At 44.2% G+C, this 22684-nt stretch overlaps 1 long non-coding RNA gene across 4 annotated transcripts in view; it reads left to right on the forward strand.

Moving 5' to 3' along the window:
• The window catches only part of LOC128838474 (uncharacterized), a 78949-nt gene extending 56555 nt beyond the window's left edge, over positions 1-22394 (forward strand). For 2 of the 4 annotated variants that reach the window (XR_008445189.1, XR_008445191.1), the window contains exon 3: positions 17196-17481. This is a non-coding gene — a long non-coding RNA (uncharacterized LOC128838474). Of the gene's footprint in view, positions 1-17195; positions 17482-22313 lie in introns of those variants that run through there. The other 2 variants (XR_008445192.1, XR_008445190.1) reach the window with 2 other exon arrangements.
• The last annotated feature ends 290 nt before the right edge of the window (positions 22395-22684 follow it).

Here is a 22684-nt window from a genome sequence, read left to right on the forward strand (position 1 = left end):
TTTTACACTTATCACCATTGAATTTTGTGTGCCATTTTGTTACCCAGTCACCCAGTTTTGTGAGATCCCTGTGTAAGTCTTCACAGTCTGCTTGGGACTTAACTATCTTGAGTAGTTTTGTATTGTCTGCAAACTTTGCCACCTCAGTGTTTACCTCTTTTTCCAGATCATTTATGAATAGGTTGCACAGCACCGATTCCAGTATGGATCCTTGGGGAAGCCTGCTATTTACCTCTCTCCACTGTGAAAACTTACTATTTATTTCTACCCTTGGTTTCCTGTCTTTTAACCATTTACTGATCCATGAGAGGACCTTCCCTCTTATCCCAGGACTGTCTACTTTTCATAAGAGCTTTTGGTGAGGGATCTTGTCAAAGCTTTTCTGAAAGTTCAAGTACACTATATTGACCGGATCACCCTTTGTCCATATGCTTGTTAACACCCTCAAAGAATTGTCATAGAATGGTGAAGCATGATTCCCCTTTACAAAAGTGGGGTTGACTCTAAACCCAACATATTGTGTCCATCTATGTGCCTGATAATTTTGTTCTTTACTATAATTTGCCTGGTTCTGAAGTTAGGCGTACAGGCCTGTAATTTCCAGGATTGCCTCTGGAGCATTTAAAAAATATCAGTGTTAAATTAGCTATCCCCAGTCACCTGATACAGAGGCTGATTTAAGTCATAGGTTACATATCACAGTTAGTAGGTTTGCAATTTGAGTTCCTTCAGAACTCTTGGGTGAATACCATCTGGTCCTAGTGACTTATTACTGTTTAATTTATCAATTTGTTCCAAAACCTCCTCTAATGACTCCTCAATCTGGGACAGCTCCTCAGATTTGTCACCTAAAAAGAATGGCTCAGGAGTGGGAATATCCCTCACATCCTCTACAGTGAGGTCTGATGCAAAGAATGCATTTAGTTTCTCTGCAAAGGCCTTGTTTTTCTTGAGTGCTCCTTTAGCACCTTGATTGTCCAGTGGCCCCACTAAATGTCCTCCTTTTGATGTACTTAAAATGCTATTAGTTTTTGTGTCTTTTGCTAGTTGCTCTTCAAATTCCTTTTTAGCCTGCCTAATTATACTTTTTCTCTTGACTTGCCAGACTTGTTCCTTTCTATTTTCCTCCACCCATGCAGCTCTCTCAGCAGGGTGACAACACATAACCAATGAAACACAAAATAGAAGGGTTATATCAACAGAACAAATTCCCATTGACTGACCATACCATAAAGACAGAATAATTACCTAACAACTGTTGAAAGCTTATTAAACTTTTTAGGTGTTAAAAATACTGTATATGTATATCTTAGAAACAAGGTGAATGAGGTAATATCTTTTATTGGACCAACTTCTGTTGTTGAAAGATGCACGTTTTCGAGCTTCACGGTGCTCTTCTTGACTTTCTCCAGATACTGTGGTTTTGGCATGAATTTATAGCCATCTTATTGCTTCCCATCCCTTTTCTGTTAAATATTCTACCTCTTCTCCTTTTATTGTGTTTGCCAGTCTCTCCCTGAATTCCTCCATCTATCATAACTTAGTTCCGATGAACTAATTTGGCTGTATAACTTGCTCACCTGACCCAGTGTTTAAGCAGACAATGAATTTATTTCTTGAAGGTCTCTGACAAGCTAAAAGCTGGAGAAACCTGCAGGTAGAACAGGCAAAAGTCAGAGATATAGTGTAGTGAAGCAAAGAAAGAAACCAGTGTAGAGATGTTTGAAGTGGGAAGAGGAATTCGTAAATGTCCAGAAAAATGATTTTTCTATATAGTATGAAGATAAACTGCAAAGATAATAAGAAAGTTCCATCAGCACTATGCTTTGAATGCTCCCACTCACCATGATAACTGGGCATTCAACAGCTAATGCAAAAATTTATTTTTTAAAGAAGGGGTGGCCAACCTGTGGCTCCGGAGCCACATGCGGCTCCTTGTATAGGCACGGACTCCAGGGCTGAGCTACAGGCATCAACTTTCCAATGTGCCGGGGGGTGCTCACTGCTCTGCCACAGGCCCTGCCCCCACACCACCCTTTTCCATGCCCTACCCGGAGCCTGCCGTGACCATGCTCCTTCCGCCCCACCAAACCTCCCGCATGTCATGAAACAGCTAATTCGGAGGTGCAGGGAGGGAGGGGGAGGTGCTGACTGGTGGGGCTGCCGGTGGGTGGGAGGCACTGGGAGTGGGTGGGGGGAAGCTGATGGGGGGGGGGGGGCTGCTGATGTATTACTGTGGCTCTTTGGCAATGTACATTGGTAAATTCTGGCTCCTTCTCAGGCTCAGGTTATCCATCCCTGTTTTAAAGGAACCCTCTCGCCTCACCTCTGGCCTGGGTTTGATTTCACCTCTCTGTTTCTCATCTGTGAATATTTATGAAGAAATATTTTGGAGGGGTACTGCAGGAAGAATCATTTTACATCAGACCCACGAGTTTCCATTAACTTTCAAATAATAGACCCTGCCCATTTGAATGTTTATGAAAATATTCTGTTTCCATATTTCTTTTACTCCATCAACTTTGTTGAATCAACTCTATAATGGAAGTTGCAACCTTAATTATGCCTTTCCGCAGTACCTATACATAGTTTTCAATTTACAAGTTATAACCCCACGTGCAGATTATGAATGTTTTAGAATATGCTAGTTGAGCTGGTGTGCAGGTTGCACATGAGTTAGTCCAGTCATGAGAGAGGAAACTAATTATTGGTTTAATCTGCTTGGATATCTGCAAGCAATCAGACAGCCAGCAGGACAGGAGGTTTTGGAAGTCCGTTAGATCTCTGGGAATATCGGTGCTTTTCTTCAGTACTTGCTATACATGTGACTAGTTCTAGGCAACTTGTTCTTAAGGTAACTTCAAGTAAACATCGGAAGGCCTGATCTTTGGGGAAATTACTTTAAAGAGCTGAAAAAAGCTGCAAGATAAAGTCAATTTCATAGTCAATGCCTTTAGCTTCCTTCAAAAATATGACATACACTTCCTTTCTTCCTGTTTCTTGGCTTTATGCTCTGTTAAATCACATTTCTAGCAATGCGATTTCCTGGCATTACATCCGAGGTGATTTGCTGTAGTAGAAATTTGCTCTTTAAACTCACCACTATACTTATGCAGCAATAATTGTCAAAGAGGTAGTCCAGAAAGGGCCATTCACTTTAAAATGAAGTCCCTATACCAGAACCAAAAAAGCCTCCAGTGTGGACACAAGGAAAGTGTGAAAGGTAATAAAATACAAGACAGTGTGTAGGCTCCCCTCCAGAGTGGACAGGAGGAGAGCCTACGCACTGCCTTGTATTTTATTACCTTTCACACTTTCCTCGTATTTCATTTTGGGGGGTGGGGGGGGGTTGGTAAGATGGAGAGATTGCCAAGAAACTCGCCCACTTCCCATGACATTTCAGTAGCAGCAGACATAGCAAAGATATATCAGAAAAAATGTACAGAAAGTCTTGTACTAAACAAACCATAGTCTACATTTATAAATAGGGTCTTTCAGAGTGAAGGATCCCAAAAGTGCTTCAAAATTACAAGAGTGATGGTTAAAATTAGGGAATAATGGGTGAGGGGCTCTGGTGATTACATTGTTAGTGGGCTTTATTAATTTTTTGGTTGTATATATTGCTACTGGTGTACAGTATTATCTGGAAGTAATTGCTAGCGTCTGTATATTTTATTATATGTACTCTTCCAAGGATTCCCAGAGCCTGGCATGTGCATTGCAATATAAAACTAAATAAACAAAGGAAAGCACATATAGAGTTCAGCGCATCTGAAATGCAGCAAGCTCTAGGGTGTGTGACAGCAACCCCACACTGGGCTGGAAGAGGTTAATGTGAGCCTGTGGACTCAATCAGCCTGACCCTACTACACCTGGTGTCAAACCTGGAGAGAGGAGTTAAAAGGGTTGAACTCAGCAAGAGATGCCTGGCTGGCATCAGGTTGCTGAGCTGTACTGCTGGCAGACAGAGAGCATCTCTAATGGTAGGCAGGCAGGCCTGCAACAGGGAGGCAGTTTTGCAGGAAAGCAGGGGGAATGAGTCCCCGCAGGATTCTCTGTGCTGCTGGAGGGAGCTGCAGGGAGAAGGAAGACTCCTGTGGGGTCAGGGAATTTCCCTGCTATGTGAGTGGAGAAAACTCTCCTGAGTAGAATCAACTTGGTGGCAGAAAGTGCTAAGAAGGTCTGCAGTGAGTTAGGGGAAAAAAGCTTAGAGAGAGAGGAACTGATATACTGTGAGCCTGGGAAGAGGCTGTGGGAAAGGTACAAGGCAGGAAGTGACCCAGGGTGGCAGTGAGGGTTTTGTGTAGGCAGGTTTTGAATACATATTAAAGGGTGCCTGGACTGGAACACATTGGAGAGAGAGGGCCTGGATTTCCCTACTAAGGAAAGTGTACTCCCTGACAAGGAGTAAGGACTATTGAAACCCCCTGATAACAGGGACAAGGAATAGTGAGTCCTGATTTGGACCCAAGGCTCAATGTAAGGTTGATGGACTAGTGATTTACCACGTGACCAGGCCAGAAGGCCAAGTTGAAAGAAGAAGCAGATCACTCCAGAGCTGGACTGGCTGTTAGCATGGGGATGAGATAAGGACACCATGCTATGCAATACCCAGTCACAAGGGGGCGCATTATGAGTCACACTTGTACACCTACCCCCAAGGGTTAACTACATTAAACTTAATGTATCCATCTTGGATGAACGAGATAATAAGTTACATTTTTCTAGGATATGAATCTGTGTGTTTCATTAGCCACAAGTAGGCCGTGTTGTAGGAAAGTGATGTTGCAAGCAGGCAGTGATGTAGCAAAGCAAATTTTATTAAGAATGCGAAAAAGCCAGAATCAACAAGCTGGGAGCCCTGTTTTTTTTCTGGTAGCAGTCTGGCCCCAGCTTGCATTCTAGAGCCTCTGATTTCATGCCAAACTAGATCCCTTCTCAGACCTGACCTTCTTTCTGAAGGTCCTTTTCTTCCTACAGTTGTGATTTTGGGGAATATAGATATTTCACACCAAAAACACAGTAGTATTAACTATCACATCTGATTCACAGCATACTACATGAATTCTGCATTGCACTGAATAATTGTTAAAACTTTTAATAGGATTCTGAATAACCTATGGGGAAATATTTTGACTACAAAAAGCTTGTATCTCTAGACTTCGTTGTTTCTGGCCTACAGAGAAATTCACCTGATGGCATTGCCTTGGGCCTTTAGATTTTTTTTGCCTAACTTCCCCAGATTACTTACACTTCTTTTTACTTCATAATTAATAGGCCTATTTTTGCTGTAGGTCAGCATCCCAACCTACTGTTTTACCCCCCTAAGCTCAGTGAATTTCTTTACTCATAACCTTTGGAGAAAGCAATTTTCCAACGGATCATTAAATGCAAATTGAATGAAACGCTGGCAGGCTTCTACCTGTAAAGCTATTTTTAAAGAAAATTCTTATCCTTCCTAACAAAAATTATACAAAGTGTAGTTAGTTTTATTATTGTATCTATCATTATTTGCACATTCAGAGTATCTGCAGTATTTCATTATTACCAAACTTCAAAAACAGACTCCAATGAGAGACTGCTGAGCTGGAATTGATATGCAAACTAGATACAATCAATTTAGGATTGAATAAGGACTAGGAATGGCTGAGCCATTACAAACATTGAATCTATGTCCCCTTGTAAGTATTCTCACACTTCTTATCAAACTGTCTGTACTGGGCTAGCTTGATTATCACTTCAAAAGTTTTTTTTTTTCCACTTACTTAATTGGCCTCTCAGAGTTGGTAAGACAACTCTCACCTGTTCATGCTCTCTGTATGTGTATATATATCTCCTCAATATATGTTCCATTCTATATGCATCCGAAGAAGTGGGCTGTAGCCCACGAAAGCTTATGCTCTAATAAATGTGTTAGTCTCTAAGGTGCCACAAGTACTCCTGTTCTTTTTGCGGATAAAGACTAACATGGCTGCTACTCTGAAACCTAACAAATCTAGGTTAATGTGCTGGTTTTGGATTTGAAAGCACTGGGCTTTTTCTTTCTCCACATTTATAGTGATATAGCACTGTGGCTAGAAGAAGTATCTGAGGCTAGGTCTACACTACCCGCCTGAATCGGCGGGTAGAAATCGACCTCTCGGGGATCCCGTTGGGACACGACAATCGATCCTCGAATCGACGCTCTTACTCCACCAGTGAAGGTGGGAGTAAGCGCCGTCGATGGGAAGCTGCAGAGATTGATTTTTGTTGCCGTCCCTACAGCGGGGTAAGTCGGCTGCGATACGTCGAATTCAGCTACGCTATTCGCGTAGCTGAATTTGCATATCTTAAATTGACCCCCCCCCCGTAGTGTAGATGTAGCCTCAGTAGAGAAGGGTTTCAAAAATACATAGTTCTTTAAGATGGGGGACTGTCTAGAAAATAATTCATTGTGATGGACATATAGAATCCAGTTCTCCACTGCCTTGAATCTGTGTGGTCATTTACACCTGAAGACAGTGACTTGTGTTTTATATCCACTTTACATAGATATAGGTGATTGCACAAGGTGTAAAGTAGCAGAGCTTATAGAGGTGGGAGTTGAGGGTGATCAGAACCTATAGGTCATGTTCCGTTCATTAACTTCCAGAAATCAGCCTGTGATATCACTAAAGATTTCACCCACTTCCATTTGTGAGGAAATAATGCTCAGTATTTCTGCCTTGTGATTTTTTTTTTAATTATTTTTGATAGAATAATCAGTAAAGTTGTAATAAACTATGCGCAGATACATATGCATATTCATTCCAACACATAGGTACTTCAGTCTTGCAAATGTGACACATGTCATATTACAGTTGTAAGCACAGTTACACACCTGATTTTATGTAAGGGAACTGTAGAATGAAATATTAATGAAAGCATGAATACCACCAGTGATAGATATAGGCCTTGCTGCAGTCTCCCACGGATACCCAAAAGCAACATGTACCCCAACTTCATCATACTTGCACTTTAACACAAAACCTTAATGTCAACAAGGAACCTTGGGTGAGTTAATTAATATTTAAGATCTTTCATCCAAGGATCCCAGTTGTCACGGAAAAACAAAATGTAGTAGCAATATATTTTAAATTACATTGCCGTTTTAATTTTGAAACTGCATTGAGAAACTGAGATATGCATCCGAAGAAGTGGGCTGTAGTCCACGAAAGCTTATGCTCTAATAAATTTGTTAGTCTCTAAGGTGCCACAAGTACTCCTGTTCTTCTTTTTGCATTTTAACAACTTTTCCATCCCTCTTTCTCCTATCCTGCATGGATCTATCTGCATGATGGTATTTCTACAAAAGGAGAATACTATTTGAGTTACACAAATTACATGAGAAATTAATGCGTCGTCCATTTCACCTGTCCCCCAAAGCCTCTGATGTAGTATACAAGTGAAGATAGATGACTTCCAAAACACTGCAAAGATTTGTCATGAGGAAATGTCACTGGATAGCAATATTACTTTCTCTGGTGTGTTACTTGGCAGTATTTAAAATTAATAATATTCTAATTATTCTTCCTAATACAATATTCTTCCCATTGAGATCAGCTGTAATAAAAATATTGGCTGAAGCCATTTTTGACAAAAAGAAGAATGGCAACTGAATAAGCCTTCATATTGAAGCTCCTGAGTACACCTATATCTTTCAGTTTCTTTCTTTAAATATTTCTGAGGTATAAAATCTTGGAATTATGTTTTCTATCAAAGCGTAGGTGCAAGCAACGTTGGTTGTTTTTTGTTTGTTTGTTTCTTCCACATCATTATTTATGGGGAGTTTCTGGTACTAGTATGAATTTATCTTGACACTTGTCTGATTCATTGGGCTATTGGAGAAAGAGGTCGCCACAGTCTACACACTGTAACAAATTGCTGCTGCAGAAAACTGTTCAAACAGGCATCTAAAAAAATGGAACTGGAATGATCTCTGTGCAATAATAGACTGTAAATGAGCATGTGGGGCTGCAGTTTGCTTGCAGTGAGAAAGAGCCTCAAGTCTTGACTACTAGAGTTCTCAGAATTCTCATAACTTAGATGTTGATCACTTATAGATTTCTGAGAATTACTTATTCATAAAGGTTATTAAGAGAATAGCAAAGAAAGAGAAAATTAATCAGCCCTATCTGCAGCAGATTATCAATACAAAGCCATAATTTGGGAATGTAACTAACTGTGCTCTCCACACCAAACCTGGAATCCTCTAGAAATCTATTGATTTGAGGGGCATGTTGACCTTGTCTCTAGCCGTTGAAACCTTGTCTCTAGCTTGATCTTCAAGTATTGTCAGTACAGAACTCCGGTATGGGGATACCTACAAGCAATACAAAATTTCTAAGGAAGTGGGAATGAGGAGGACTGTGGCATATCATGGATGCAGGCAAGAGCAAGGAGCACAGAGTTTTGATAGCAGAAGGTACTTTATTAAAGATAACCTGGAAGTCATTTGGATGAGTCAGTACTACTTCCAAGCATAGTTAGACCATCAATGTTAACTATTTCAATCCCTACCAGCCCGGATTGTATAAATGGTTTACTGAACTGGGTATCCGATCTCAAGGCCAGTTCAAAGATATTTGAATTGTGTAAAGATATGATCTGAGGTCAGAGAAGTGACGTTATATATTTCCACGAGTGGTGCACTCCAAATTCATGCCTTCAAGGGCTCCTTGGGACTAGTCAAGTGTGCTCTCTGGCTTGTAGGAATGGGTCCTTTAGCTCACAGCATGTTTTCAGACAGGTTTTAATCCACTTTGACAAGAGTTCAGAACTAAGAAATAGCCTCTCCTCTAACCTAACCATGATAAATCACAAATGATTTCAGGGATCTACAGAATGTTTTTGTTATATTCATGTAGTAGTTAAGGGCTCTCCTAGCATCTAGATTGTATAAACTGACCTTTCCTGCCAGTGAATGTAGTTCAGGGAAGAAGACAGGTCAATTGAGGGTTTAAAAATTATTTATGGTTTTATGGATGATTTTGGGATGAGGATGTAATACTATCTTATCTGTACTGAAGTCTGTAAGGTGGATCTTCCATTAAAGCCTAGAACTCACTGACTGGCTCTCTTGATTGATGTTATCATCATCACAAGGAAGGCAGGCCAAGATAGCTGCCTAAGGTTAGGCTCCATTCACAGGTGCCACATATGTGGCATAACTTTCAACAGTGGAACAGTGAACAAGAGTGAGCGAGTATAAACAAGTATCAGGGGGATAGCTGTGTTAGTCTGAATCTGTAAAAAGCAACAGAGGGTCCTGTGGCACCTTTAAGACTAACAGAAGTATTGGGAGCATAAGCTTTCGTGGGTAAGAACCTCACTTCTTCCAATGCAATCATACTGTATCTATCTGTCTTGCATCGGAAGAAGTGAGGTTCTTACCCACGAAAGCTTATGCTCCCAATACTTCTGTTAGTCTTAAAGGTGCCAGAGGACACTGAGTATAAACAGGAGCCATTGAAGGGGCATGGAAGAGGGGTGTATGCTATCAAGGGAACATGAAGGAAAAATACAAGGGGACAAGGAGACCTCAAAAGAGAGGGAGGAAAAACTGAAGGGAAGGAATGGAACCTTGGGCCTAGAGAAATACACTGTAGAGAACAGAATGGAGCACAGAAATGGGAGGGGATTGAGGGTATGTTGTAGGTGGGAAAGACTTCATTTTACTGGGGATTAAATGAAAAAAGGAAATTCCGTCTCTCTCTCTCTCTCTCTCACACACACACACACACACACACACACACACACACACAATTAATTTAGAGTTAAGGTTGCTCAAGTACATTTCTATCAATGCAATCAATAATAGTTCATGAAATCACTAGTTAGGACAACATTATCATCCATACCAATCTTACTTAATATACCTTATTACCCAAATACCATGACACTCATGTGCACTCACTAACTCCTCAGCTCCACAACAAATTCCTTTTGGTCATAGCCACGCTGCAGGAACCTACCTTTTCAGTCACATTCAAATGAACAGTCTGGTCTCTCACTTTTCACCATGTACAGTAACACATTATAGATATAAGGAATTCATTTAAATCTAGATGAGGTCAGATTTGAGGTACTGGAAATGATTAGGCACATGCATAGTGATTATATCCTAGAACAGAGAAGGAACTGTGGAGCAGAAGTGTCTGTGAACATTATAATGTCTGAGTGGTAAAGCAGATGACTTGAGGCTGATATGAATTTTAATATTGCTCCAACTAGTGATTTCCTTGATTTTCAGTGATTACTTTGATACAAAATACACTTGAGCAACCTTAATTCTAAATTAATGATCAGTGTGGTGTGGTGTGTATATACACACACACACACACACACACACACACACACACACACACTATTTTAACAGAACACAGAATATTTGAATTTTTAGTTTGCCCGTTAGTGAATTTAAATAATAAATCCTATTGATGCTACCAGAAACTTTAATTATTAATGAGATATTTTACATGATAATTAATCCTCCTTTGCAGAATTGAGAGAGAAGATTTTGAGAGAGACCACAACAAGAGTCAATCCTTTGGTGCCCGTTGCTTCTAAGAACGTATTTTTCTTCAAAATTACTTACAGATTGCTTAAAAATAAAGCAATAACATGGGGCTAAATTAATCCCTGGTGTAACTCCAAGTCTTTTGCAGGATTATCTTAGAGATGAATTTACCCTTCAGTGTAACTTTTAAAAGGAATAGAAAGATTACTGTATTACCTAGAATATAAAATGAGATATTTTAATATGTTGTGGTGTCAGTATCTAGAATATGTTAATCCAAGTTTTAAATTCCATGGGATAAAACCACACAGCAGTAACAAGGGTTCTTCTTCCAGTAGTGTCCCTGTGAGTGCTCCACTCTTGGTGCTTGAGCCTTCTGTGCCTTTGATAGGAGATTTCTCATGGCCATGTCCATTTGTCCCGTACATGAATGTTACTCAGTCTCATGCTCCATGCCATTGTTATTAAGCACTCTGTAGGCGAACCACCCTCAGTTTCTTCTCAACTGCCTTAGTCTGAGACAGAGCTGTAGCAGCTTCCCTCATTGAGTTTTACATCAACTGTGTCCCTTTAGTTCTTTTAGTAGTTAGCTTATTATAATTGCTGTCAGTAGTTAGTACTTAGTAGTAGTTTTAACTGTAGTAGTATTAAAAAAATCAATATATATAGCTTTTAGATAGATAATTTCTCCCATCCTGGGAGTTCTTACTTTACTGGGAGGGCATGCCCAGTTCTTCCAGTTTTAACATTGCCTGTCATGCTGGGAAGCAATCCTTGTGAGTGACATACACTCCCGGTCCATCCGTAGCCTTGGGAGATCTCACATTTCCCAAAAGTGCAGCTTCTGTCTTATATTAAAATCTAGAGCCAGAAAAGACAGGGAGATCAAGCTCTAACTCCTCATGATTAAGGCTACGAGTTTGTCATGGAAGTCATGGATTCTGTGACTTTACGTGACGTCCGTGACTTCTGCAGCGGCCAGTGTGCCTGGTTCAGGGGCAGCTCAGGCAGCCCTTGCACCAGGCACTCCAGCCGCTGCTTGGGCAGTTTCGGGCTGTGCTCTGCCACCCCACCCAAGCAGCCATGCCACCTTCCCCAAGTATGCATGGGACCCCCAAGTTTTATTCACTGGTATTTTTAGTAAAAGTCATGGACATGGATGTGTCACGGGCCATGAATTTTTGTTTACTGCCCATTTTTGTTTACTGTCTGTGACTTTTACTAAAAATAGTAAAACGTAGCCTCTCTCCTGGATAGCTCGCTGTGCCTGGCCTCTGACCTTGGACTGGGGATCCATCCCCATACACTGGGCTCCAAGTCCAGTACCTCCACTGTCTCTGAAATGCACTCCTCAAGGGCATCTAAGAGGCAGACCAAGATTCGTCTCATAAGACTCCCAAAGAATATCCCTTGAGCTGTCTAGGTAGGGAATCTACTTCAAAGAAGTTGTGGTCTCCAATGCCTCCAGCCACTTTGGCACTCACTGGTCTCCAACCTCCATGAGGTTGCAGGTTCCTCAGATACTGAGGCCACTGCCAAATCTAAAGACTGTAAAGATCCAGGCTCCAAGAACTCATCTTACCTTTAACAGAGCAAGGTGGCAAGAAAAGCATTACCTCTTCTCACCCAGTTTTGAAGATATTTGCTTGGGCTCCAGCTGGACTCTCCTTGGTGCAGCAAGATTCACGGTGCCATCAGCTCCCTCATCCATTATCACTTCAGTGTAGGCCATGGACACGATACTGACAACTCTCTCTGTACCACAGGAGTTTTGTTTTCCCCCAAGACTTTGCTGTGTCCAAGATGCCTGACTCACCATTACTCGGTTCCAGTATACTCTTGGAACCAAGGACTTCTAGGTCTCTGGACAATCACTCAGTACCAATGGTTTCACCTCATGTTTCTTCCAGTGCACCACTGCTACCGAGTGATTTGGAAGAGGAGGATTCTGATGATGAATCAGTCTCCCGAATATCAGTGCAAGGCTCTCTTCTCCATTCCTATAGAGGCTATTTTCCAGAAGTCTCAAAGGAGATTGGTGTCACTTATGAGAGATGACCACAAACACCATCTCACTAGTATGAACAACCATGGATGCCTCCACCCATACCATATGTACCACCTCCTTTGCCATACTGGGACCCTTGGGTGTCATGTCACCAGCAATTCTCTAGGGCTTCGAGCACCACCAATCACAGAGATAGACAGCCTTCATCACCCTTCCTTTGTAGAATACCAGAACCTCAGGAAAAAACCTTTGAGGAACAAGGAGAGAGATGTCTTCATCAGCCCTAGTTTCATCAGCCAACATCTTTTCCTCATCCCTGGATGAAACAGTTATGATTGATGATGGTTTCAAGCAGTTTCAGGACCTTGGCAAGAGAATTGTAGATTATTTACAGATCTCTCTTGAAGAAGTCAAAGAACTGCATCATAATCTGCTAGACATCCTTCATAGAGTTTCATCTGCCTATATTACCTTGTGTGTTAATGAGGGTCTACTGGACCCTGCAAAGATTATCTGACACACCCTGGCCACAATTCCGCCTACATGCAAGAGAGCATATAAGAATATTATGTGCCATCTAAGGACTCTGAATTTTTATTCTCTTCTCCTCCTCCTAATTCTTTGGTAGTCAATGGGATTAACAAATGCCCATGCTAAATCCACACCCTGTGACAAGGATCATAAGAGCCTTGACCTGTTTGATAGAAAATTGTATTCATCTGCTACTGTATAATTCAGAATCACCATTTACTAGGCTTTGTATTTCACCACTAATCATACAAATTATACCAAGCTGAATCATTTATTGAGCATCTATAAGCAGAACATAGCAATTCCAGGCAATTTTTGTAGAAGGCCAGCTGCTCACCAGAACATCTTTGCAAGCCTCCCTTGATGCTACTGATACTGCCACCCATTCAATTTCTACAGCGGTAGTTATGAGAAGGGCCTCCAGGCTCCAGCTCTCAGGATTTCCAAAGGAGGCCAGCTGCCGTTAAACATTTTCATCATTGATCTGGAAGTAAATATAAAATCACTGCTGATAATATTTTGCAAATGACAAACATTAGTGGAGTAATGATGGTCAGAGGGCAATCACACACCACAATTTGGATTGTTTGATAAAATGGGCCCATTCAAATAGAATAGGTTTTAATACAGTCAAATGCAAACTCTTACATCTAGGAAGAAGGAATGCAGGTCATACGTACACAATGGAGGATTGTAGCTTGGAAAGCAGTGACTTTGAAGAGGATTTAGGAGTCATTTAGGAGACAGGAACTCAACATGAGCTCCTAGTGCAATGCTGTGACAAAAAAGGCTTAACTTCTCTTTGGATGTATAGGGAAGTGGGGAGCAGGAATAAGAGGGTAATTTTAACTCTTAAATGGGAATGGTGAGACCAATACTAGAATACTGTGTCCAGTTCTGCTCTCCACAGTTTTAAAGGGATATTGAATAATTGGAGAGGGTGCAGGAAAACAAACAAACCCAAAATTATTTAAAGGCTGGAGAAGCTACCTTAGAGTGAGAGACTTAAAATAAAAAGATCAAGCTCTTTAGCAAAAAGAAGATTGAAAAGTGACTTGATTAGTGTATAAATGCCTTCCTGGGAGGAAATAGCAGGTACTAAAAGGCTCTTTAATTTAACAGTGTAAGCCATAACAAGACCCAGTGGCTGAAAGCTGAAACCTGACAAATTTAAATTAGAAATTAGGCACAAATATTGAAGGTGGAACAAACTACCAAGGGAAGTGGTGGATTCTTCATCTCTGAATATTTTAAGATTAAGAAGATATGCTTTACCTAAACACGTTATTGGGCTCAATACTGGGGTCTCTGGTAAAATTTAATGGCTTACAATATTCAGGAGGCCAGACTAGATAATCTAATGGTGTCTCCTGGCCTTAAACTCTATGGAGCAAATTCATGTTTTCCCTTATAGTCTGCATAAATGTTCTCTTTCATAATTGTCTCATTGTTCCAAGTTATAGATGCTTTTGTTATGCTAAATAATTGATCTCCCCCTATGCTGTTTACTAGAGTGGGTCACAGTTTTTTTCTAAATGGTTTCTAGATAGAAACTGCCTTTTTGACTAAATGGAAATTTTCAAGAAAAATTTCATCAAAAGTCTTTGTCAAAAAACCAAAATGCTGAAAACATAAATTTTCAGTTTTGGGGTAAAAAAATTTTCAGTTTAAAACGGGGAAATAATTTATTTTTTTTCAATGAAAATCTAAAACTTTCAAACAAAAATAATTTCCTGACTAAATCTAGTGTTTATATCCTTATAGACTATTGTCACATATCATTTTAATTGCTGCTTATCCAAACTATATATATCCAGTGTTGCCAACTCCTGTGATTTTTATCACGAGTCTTGCTATACTAGGTATTTTTTCTTAAAGTGAATAACTCAGAATCTCAACTTTCATTAAAAAGTAACTTTTCTGCTCTCTTGGTTATGGAGAAAACGTGAACTGAGTTTACCCTAAATGCCCAGAAATGGCAAAAGTCATGTTGTATTCCAAAACTTTATTGGCCTTTTATGCTCCCATATCACTTTGCAAACTGATGTCCAATTTGCTGTCCATATCACTACTAAATCCCTGGTGATATTCCAAGCACAGAGAGCAGCATAAGCAAAAGCTTGGGGGTATTTCTAGAAGACTACAAAGAGAATGTGGTGGAGAGTCAGGCCAAATTTGTAAGTGGTTGGAAATAAGGCAAAAGGTGAGGCAGGGACAGAGTTGTTGTGCGGAGTCTTCAAAGGGAGGATGAACAGTTTGAATTTGACATGGAAACAGAAGTGAAGTCAGCAAAGCGACTCAAGACAGGATGTGCATTTGGAATATATAGGCCAAAATCTTGTCTGCAGCATAAAGCCTGAGAAACCTCAATTCTCAGTATTAAACAGTCAACCTCTGCTCCATAAAGTGAGACTTGGAACTTGGTTTTGGCTTTTAAAAACCAAATTCTAGGTATAATTTTATTAAATTTATATTTTATTGATTCCCCTCCCCCTTCCAAAAAAATAAGGGAACAACAACTACAAAAGGGGGGAAAAGGAATGGAAAGGGAGGGAAAAGGAGAGCAATGTCCCAGTTTCCATCTGCTAGAATTAATCAAAGATTTCTAAGTTAGATCAAACGTTTTCAGATTTGTCTGAGGTCCCGCTTCTCCAAATTGTTACATGCTTTTTAGCTGCCAGGACATCCAAGTCACTGTGCCACACTAGAAATATTTTACATTAATGTCCGAGTTAGAGAAGATCAAGGCAGTAAGTAAGAGCTTACAATAGAGACAAAGTGCATACTTAAAAAAAACAAAAAATGAATAGGGCTTGCTGGATAGAGAATAAATCTAAGAGGAAGTATGGTACTAGAATACAGAGCAGACATGTTATTCAAATAGCCTGTGTACAAATCACTTGCATATCATGGAGTTATATAGTTAATTACATTAGCATTTGTTAGCAGCACTCGAAGCAGTGGCAGCAACAGGGATAAATTACTTCATAATCCAACTAAGGTAAAATCTAATCAGCTATCTACATGATTGCATGTCATTGCTGAAGTTATGTTAAGGTTAGCTTTATATGTTTTCCAAAGTGTTGGTAGGCAAAATACCAGCTGAAAGGTCAGGATCAGGAATGACATAATAATGTTTTTAAATATTCATAAGAGAACCAAATCCGCTACCAGTTCTCACAATGATTTTAATAGCATCCATGCATTCCAAATCTGCTGCTCTTGTGTTCAGAGAAATTTGGAGGATGCTTTTTCATTGACTCATGACTGTACTTCAGAAAGGCTCCCCAGCCTTCCATCTATTTTACTGTTTATTAGAATTCTGTCAAGACATCCCCCCACCCATCAGAACTCCTCAGCTCACCACTTCAAATTTAACAGGAGTACTTGTGGCACCTTAGAGACTAACAAATTTATTAAAGCATAAGCTTTCATGGACTACAGCCCACTTCTTCGGATGCATATAGTGGAATAAATATTGAGGAGATATATATACACACATACAGAGAGCATAAACAGGTGGGAGTTGTCTTACCAACTCTGAGAGGCCAATTAAGTAAGAGGAAAAAAATTTAGTATATCACTCCCATACTGGCTTGGTGTGGCTGAATAGGACTAGGCATATAAAACAGATGGCCCTGCCGGGATCATTGACAGAGTAATTGCTTCAGATTATGTACTGGATAAGGAGAAACTCTCCTTTGCCCTGAAACATGAACTGCATGCAGTTAATTTCTTGTAGTGAGCCGAGAAGAACCAAAAGGCAACAATTACTCATTAATAGCGAATGAAGGCTGATTTATGTAATACTCATTTTTTTGGCCTTACATTTGATGCTATGTCAGCATAGACTAAATACAATTCACACTAAAGAAGACAGAAATTCAGCTTTATTTTTTTTCAAATATCATCCTTAAACAATCAAATATATTTCATGCTTAGCATTTTGTTAATGTATTACCAGAAAGAATAGCATATACCTATGATTTAAAATACACATAACAGTATTTCCTAGCACTGAGTCCAGAAAAATGTGGGCTGTTATCGGGCCCTTATAGACTCGTAGACTTTAAGGTCAGAAGGGACAATTATGATCTTCCTGTCTGACCTCCTTTGTAGAGATGCATAGCTCCCGAATCGCCAGTCCACAGGCGCGGCAAACTGCTCCCATGGCTACGAGGCAGGAGTGACCTTCAATCCAGCGTTTGTGTTTGGGAAACTTATTTGGCTGATTTGATTGTACCCTCGCAGCTGGTGTTCACGCGCTCAAGAGATGGGTTCGTTATCTTATGTGCATGTATACTGCCTGGCTCTTCTATGCGCAAGAATGTAACCACTAAGAAGAGTTGTAAACAAAGTAAGGAGAGAAATAAAAACCCCAGGAAAAGTTTTCCTGGGAGGCTTTTTGCAAGAGGCTTGTAAAGCTCTCTAGCTACCACAGACCTGGCGTTCTGTTTCCTTTCCTGCGTCGTCACCACAGCTGGTGACCCCGACGTGATACCCCTCTACTCACCGGCTGGATACGCCGAGCGCGCCCGCGGCTGTTTGCCGCCCCTTATTCGTGAGTATGGGGGGGAAACTTTCCAGTGCCCAGAAGGAGCACGCAAGAGAGTTACAAGAGATTATACGACAGCGATCATGTGTCGCTGTCCCGGTCGCTCATATTGAGGACCTCCTAAGGGAAATAGATCGCCAGTGCCCCTGGTATCCAGACTGCGGGTCATTGCAGCTTTTTGATTGGATACAGATTGGGATCACCTTGTATAGTAAACCCCGTGCCCCAGTTCAGTGCCTGCTGCTCTGGCAGCGTTGTAAGGAGGCACTGCAGGGGATCGGCCCCAACAGCCCCAAGCCGGTCCCCCTTTTGCCCCCAGGTGATGGGCCACCCCCCTCCTGCCCACAGCTGACCCTCCCTGCGCCGCCGCCCGTGGCGGCGCCCCCCTGCCTACCGGTCGGGCAGGGGGGCGCTGTCGCCGCGGCGGTGCGGCAAGCGCGTGAGGCCGGTCTCTTGACCGATGAGGAATCCAAGTGTGGGTTCGAGGCGTTTCCCGTCTCTTGGCGGGATAATGGAAATGGGGGGGCAGATAGTGGACTGGGAGGCTCTCCCCTACTCAGTTCTGCGCGAGCTCCGCAAGGCAGTTCGTGAGACCGGGGTGCGGTCCACTTTCACCCTGGGGATCTTGGAAGGTGTGTCAAACGGTTACTTCTTGCTCCCCCAAGATTGGAAAGACATGTGTCGCATGGTGCTGTCTCCCGCGCAATACGTTGTGTGGGATAGCGAGTACCAGCGAGAGGCGCTTGCAGCAGCAGCGCAAGGTGGGGGGGCTTATCTTGCTGAGCAGTTATATGGCACAGGGCAGTTTTCGAGCATCCCCGAGCAGGCGGCGGGCACGCCCCGGGTAGCTTTTCCCATCATTGGCCAGTGTGTCCGTCGCGCGTTCCGCAGGGTCCCCGCTGCAGGCGAGTCCTCTAAGTCCTTTGCGGTTACTCGGCAGGGTGCCACCGAACCATTCCACCAGTTTATTGACCGCCTCCAAGAGGCAGTCCAGAGGCAGATTGATAACCCGCAAGCCCAGACTGAACTAATGATAAAATTGGCTTACGAAAATGCCAATGCAGACTGCCGCCGTGCCATGCAGGCAGTGGTCGGGCGCCCCGGGTATACCCTGGCAGAATTGCTGCAGGCGTGTGCTGACGTAGGCACTCAGACCCATCAGATGGCCCTGCTGGCAGCTGCCCTGCACAAGGGGCAGAAGCCTCAGGGGAACTGCTTTAACTGCCAGAAGCCCGGACATTTTTGGCGGGAGTGTCGGGCCCCTGCGGGGGGCATGTGTAAAAACAAACCCAAGCCCCGGACAGACCAGAGGCCCCGCACGCTGTGTCCGAAATGCAAAAAGGGCTACCATTGGGCTGCGCAGTGTCGCTTGGCCGGGGGTGACAGCCGGGTCTTGGCTGCTAACCGAGACAACCCCCCGGGAAACTAGTAGGCGGGCCTGCGACCAGCCCGAGACCCAAGGCCGCGCCCCTCTCCGTGCACGACGCCCCCGCCGCCACAAGGGGCAGTGCGGGGATTGACCTTGTTAATCAGGAAAATATGGATATCACTCTCCCCGGGGAGGTCCTCCTCATGCCGTCCCAGATTCAGGGCCCGCTGCCGGAGGGCATGGTGGGCCTTGTCCTACCCCGCTCGTCCGCCAGCAAGCAGGGCCTGTTTGTGGTGCCTGGGGTGGTGGATTCGGACTATGGTGGAATTATCCATGTTCAACTGTGGAGTCATCTCCCGAAACGGCTGTTTCAGGGAGATGCCTGGGCGCAACTCATACTTGTGCCCTACTCCCTTCCGGCAGGGGGAAGAAACGTTCTCCGAACCGGAGGCTTCGGGTCCACCGACCAGCGCACTATTCACCCACAAGTGGCAGCAGTTGTTAAAGACATTGGAGCACCCCAACCCAAACGCATTTACTGCCTCAACGATCAGCCGTTCGAGGGTGTTATCGACTCTGGGGCAGACATTACCGTCATTGCCGCTGCGCAGTGGCCCGCCCATTGGCCCACAGAGCAGGCTCCGGCAGTTTGGGGTGTGGGCGGGGCACAGGACTCACAACGAAGTGCCCGATGGTTGGAGGTTAGGGCGCCCCAAGGCATCCGCCGCGCCCGTATCCGGCCTATCATTCTCCCCGTCCACCTCAACCTGTGGGGCCGTGATTTATTGACACAGTTCACTGCCACCATCCATATCAATGATTAGGCATACGGCCCTCCCCCTCCGTTGGCTCACTGACGAACCCGTATGGGTTGCGCAGTGGCCGCTTCCTTTAGAAAAGCTGGAGGCCCTCCAGCACTTGGTTAATGACCAGCTGAAGGCAGGACGTTTGGAGGAGTCCACTAGCCCCTTTAATACCCCCGTGTTTGTGATTAAAAAGAAATCTGGCAGGTGGCGCCTCCTGCAGGACCTTCGCGCCATTAACAAAATTATACAGCCTATGGGTCCCCTGCAGTGTGGTACCCCTAATCCCAACCTTATTCCCTGTGATTACCGGTTATTTGTAATAGATTTAAAGGATTGTTTTTTTACCATCCCCTTGCACCCTGAGGACCGGGTGCACTTTGCCTTCACTGTTCCGGTTTTGAATCACTCCCAGCCCACTCCACGCTATCAGTGGAATGTGCTCCCTCAAGGCATGTTGAATAGCCCCACCTTGTGTCAGCATTTTGTTGCGCAGGCCCTACGGCCCTTCCGCGCAGCACACCCAGATGCCTTAATTTACCACTACATGGATGACATCCTGGTGGCTCACCCCGTCCTCCCTGATGACTGGCTGGACGAACTGCGCCACCAGCTTGCGGCGTGTGGCCTGGTTGTGGCACCGGACAAGATCCAGCGTCAGCCACCCTTTTTGTATCTTGGTCACCGCATGCTCCAGTCATATGCCCGTCCAGTTTGTCCCGAGTTGGTATTGCCCAACCCTCTTACGTTTGTACAGCTTCAACAGTTATTGGGGTCCCTTAATTGGATTCGTCCTTTTTGCCCTCTGACTACCTCCATGCTGTCCCCTCTTTTTTCTGGCCTTCGGCAGGGCCGTCTCCCCGGAGATATCATTCCCGTTTCCCAGGAACAGCGCCAAGCGGTCACCCTCATTAACCAGACCCTGGCCCAGGTGTGGGTCGACCGCCGAGAAAGGGAACAGCCCCTTTTTGCCATTTTGCTTCCCACACTCTCACAACCGACAGCTGTCCTCGCCCAGGAGGGGGCGGCAGCGCGTCTTCGTTTAATTGAATGGATTTATTTGACCCACTCCCCTCCGCATACTATTCAGACACTCCCTCAACAGGCCGCAGAGTTGATTTTTAAAGTGCGAGAACGGTCCCGTACCCTCTTGGGTTGGGACCCCGTTGCCATTATTGTCCCCATCCCGGCTAAAGACTGGGAACGCACTGTCTCTTGCAGTGCCACCCTCCAATTGTCTCTTGCTGACTATGTTGGGGAAGTTAAATATCACATTCCCCCTGACCCCCGTCTTTCATTCCTACAACAACGTTGCCTTCACCTCCGGCCGTCCTTGTCAACCGTCCCCATTAAGGATGCACTTACCCTTTTTACGGACGGCGGCCCAACACGAGGTGCGGTCAGCTGGCAGGTGCAAGGCACTTGGCAAGTCCGCTTTACCCTGCCTCAGCGCTCCCCACAGCGCGCAGAGTTGGCTGCTGTCATCCTGGCCTGCCGATGCTTCCAGGATGACCCTTTTAATTTGATTACTGACAGTCTTTATGTTACTAATGTTCTTAAGTCTCTTCCAGGTTCCTATGTGTCGCCCTCCTGTGATGACAATTTGTTGGCCCTTTTTCTTACCCTGCAACAGCTCCTTTCCTCCCGCTCTAGCCCACTGTTTGTGGCACACATTCGCAGTCACACCACACTACCGGGCCTATTAACAGAAGGCAACACGGTGGCCGACCAGGCGGTCAAATCGATGGCCTCAATTTTTTCCTCCCCAATCGAAAGCCACGCCTTTTTTCATCAATCCGCCAAGGCCCTTGCCAAGCAGTTCACTCTCCCATTGTATCAGGCGCAGGCCATTGTTCGCCAGTGTGACCTTTGCGCTTCTCTCTCCAATAGCCCGGAGGTAGGGGTTAACCCTCGTGGAACCTCGGCCAACCAGCTCTGGCAAATGGATGTTACACATTTCCCTCCCTTTGCCCCCTGGCAGTATCTTCACGTGTGTGTAGATACCTTTTCCCATTATGTGTGGGTCACCCCCCAGAAGGGTGAGGCCTCTCGTCATGTTATTAATCACATGATTCGCGCTATGGCAATCATGGGTCACCCATCCCATCTTAAGACCGACAACGGCCCCGCCTACTGTAGCTCGGCCTTTGCCTCCTTCTGTACCACGTGGGACATTGTCCACACGTTTGGTATCCCGTATAACCCCACAGGCCAGGCCATTGTGGAACGAGCCAATCGTGCGCTCAAACAAGCCCTGGTCCGCCAAAAACAGAAAGGGGGGATTCCCGTAGGCCTTCCTCCCCGCCAGGAATGGCTGGCTGCAGTGCTTTTTACCCTGAATCATTTGAATTTGACTGACAACTACTCTGCAGCAGAATGTCATTTTCGCAGCTACCAGGCCTTGCCCCGCCCCTTTGTTAAATATCGCAAGGCCCCAGACCCTCAGTGGCATGGCCCAGTGCCCCTTATAACGTGGGGACGAGGGCATGCTGCCGTTTCTCTTCCTACAGGTCCGTTGTGGGTCCCGGCGCGTAACGTCCGCCCGTGGCACGGCGATGGCCTGGCACCAGGGACTATCGAACCCCATTCCACAGTTCAACCTACATCTGCAGGATCCCGAGCGTCCTCGCCAGCGCCCCCCGCGGGGGCCCCCGCAGCGCATAACCTGGGGACAGGTTAAAGCCCTTTCATTGCAGGCCGAGCAGCTGCGAGTGCAGCAGCAGCTAGAACCTACCGCAGAAAATTACCTTGTGACATTGTTAGCTTGCCTTAATGCTAATTCACTCCTTATTTTGTGTGTATTGGGGAGTTTCCTGTTGGCCCCTAGCTGCCAAGGCGAACCCCAGATGGAGCAGCGGCTGCAGTTTAACACCTGGGTCCA

This window comes from Malaclemys terrapin, chromosome 5, assembly GCF_027887155.1.
Source record: "Malaclemys terrapin pileata isolate rMalTer1 chromosome 5, rMalTer1.hap1, whole genome shotgun sequence".
Taxonomy (NCBI): Eukaryota; Metazoa; Chordata; order Testudines; family Emydidae; genus Malaclemys; species Malaclemys terrapin.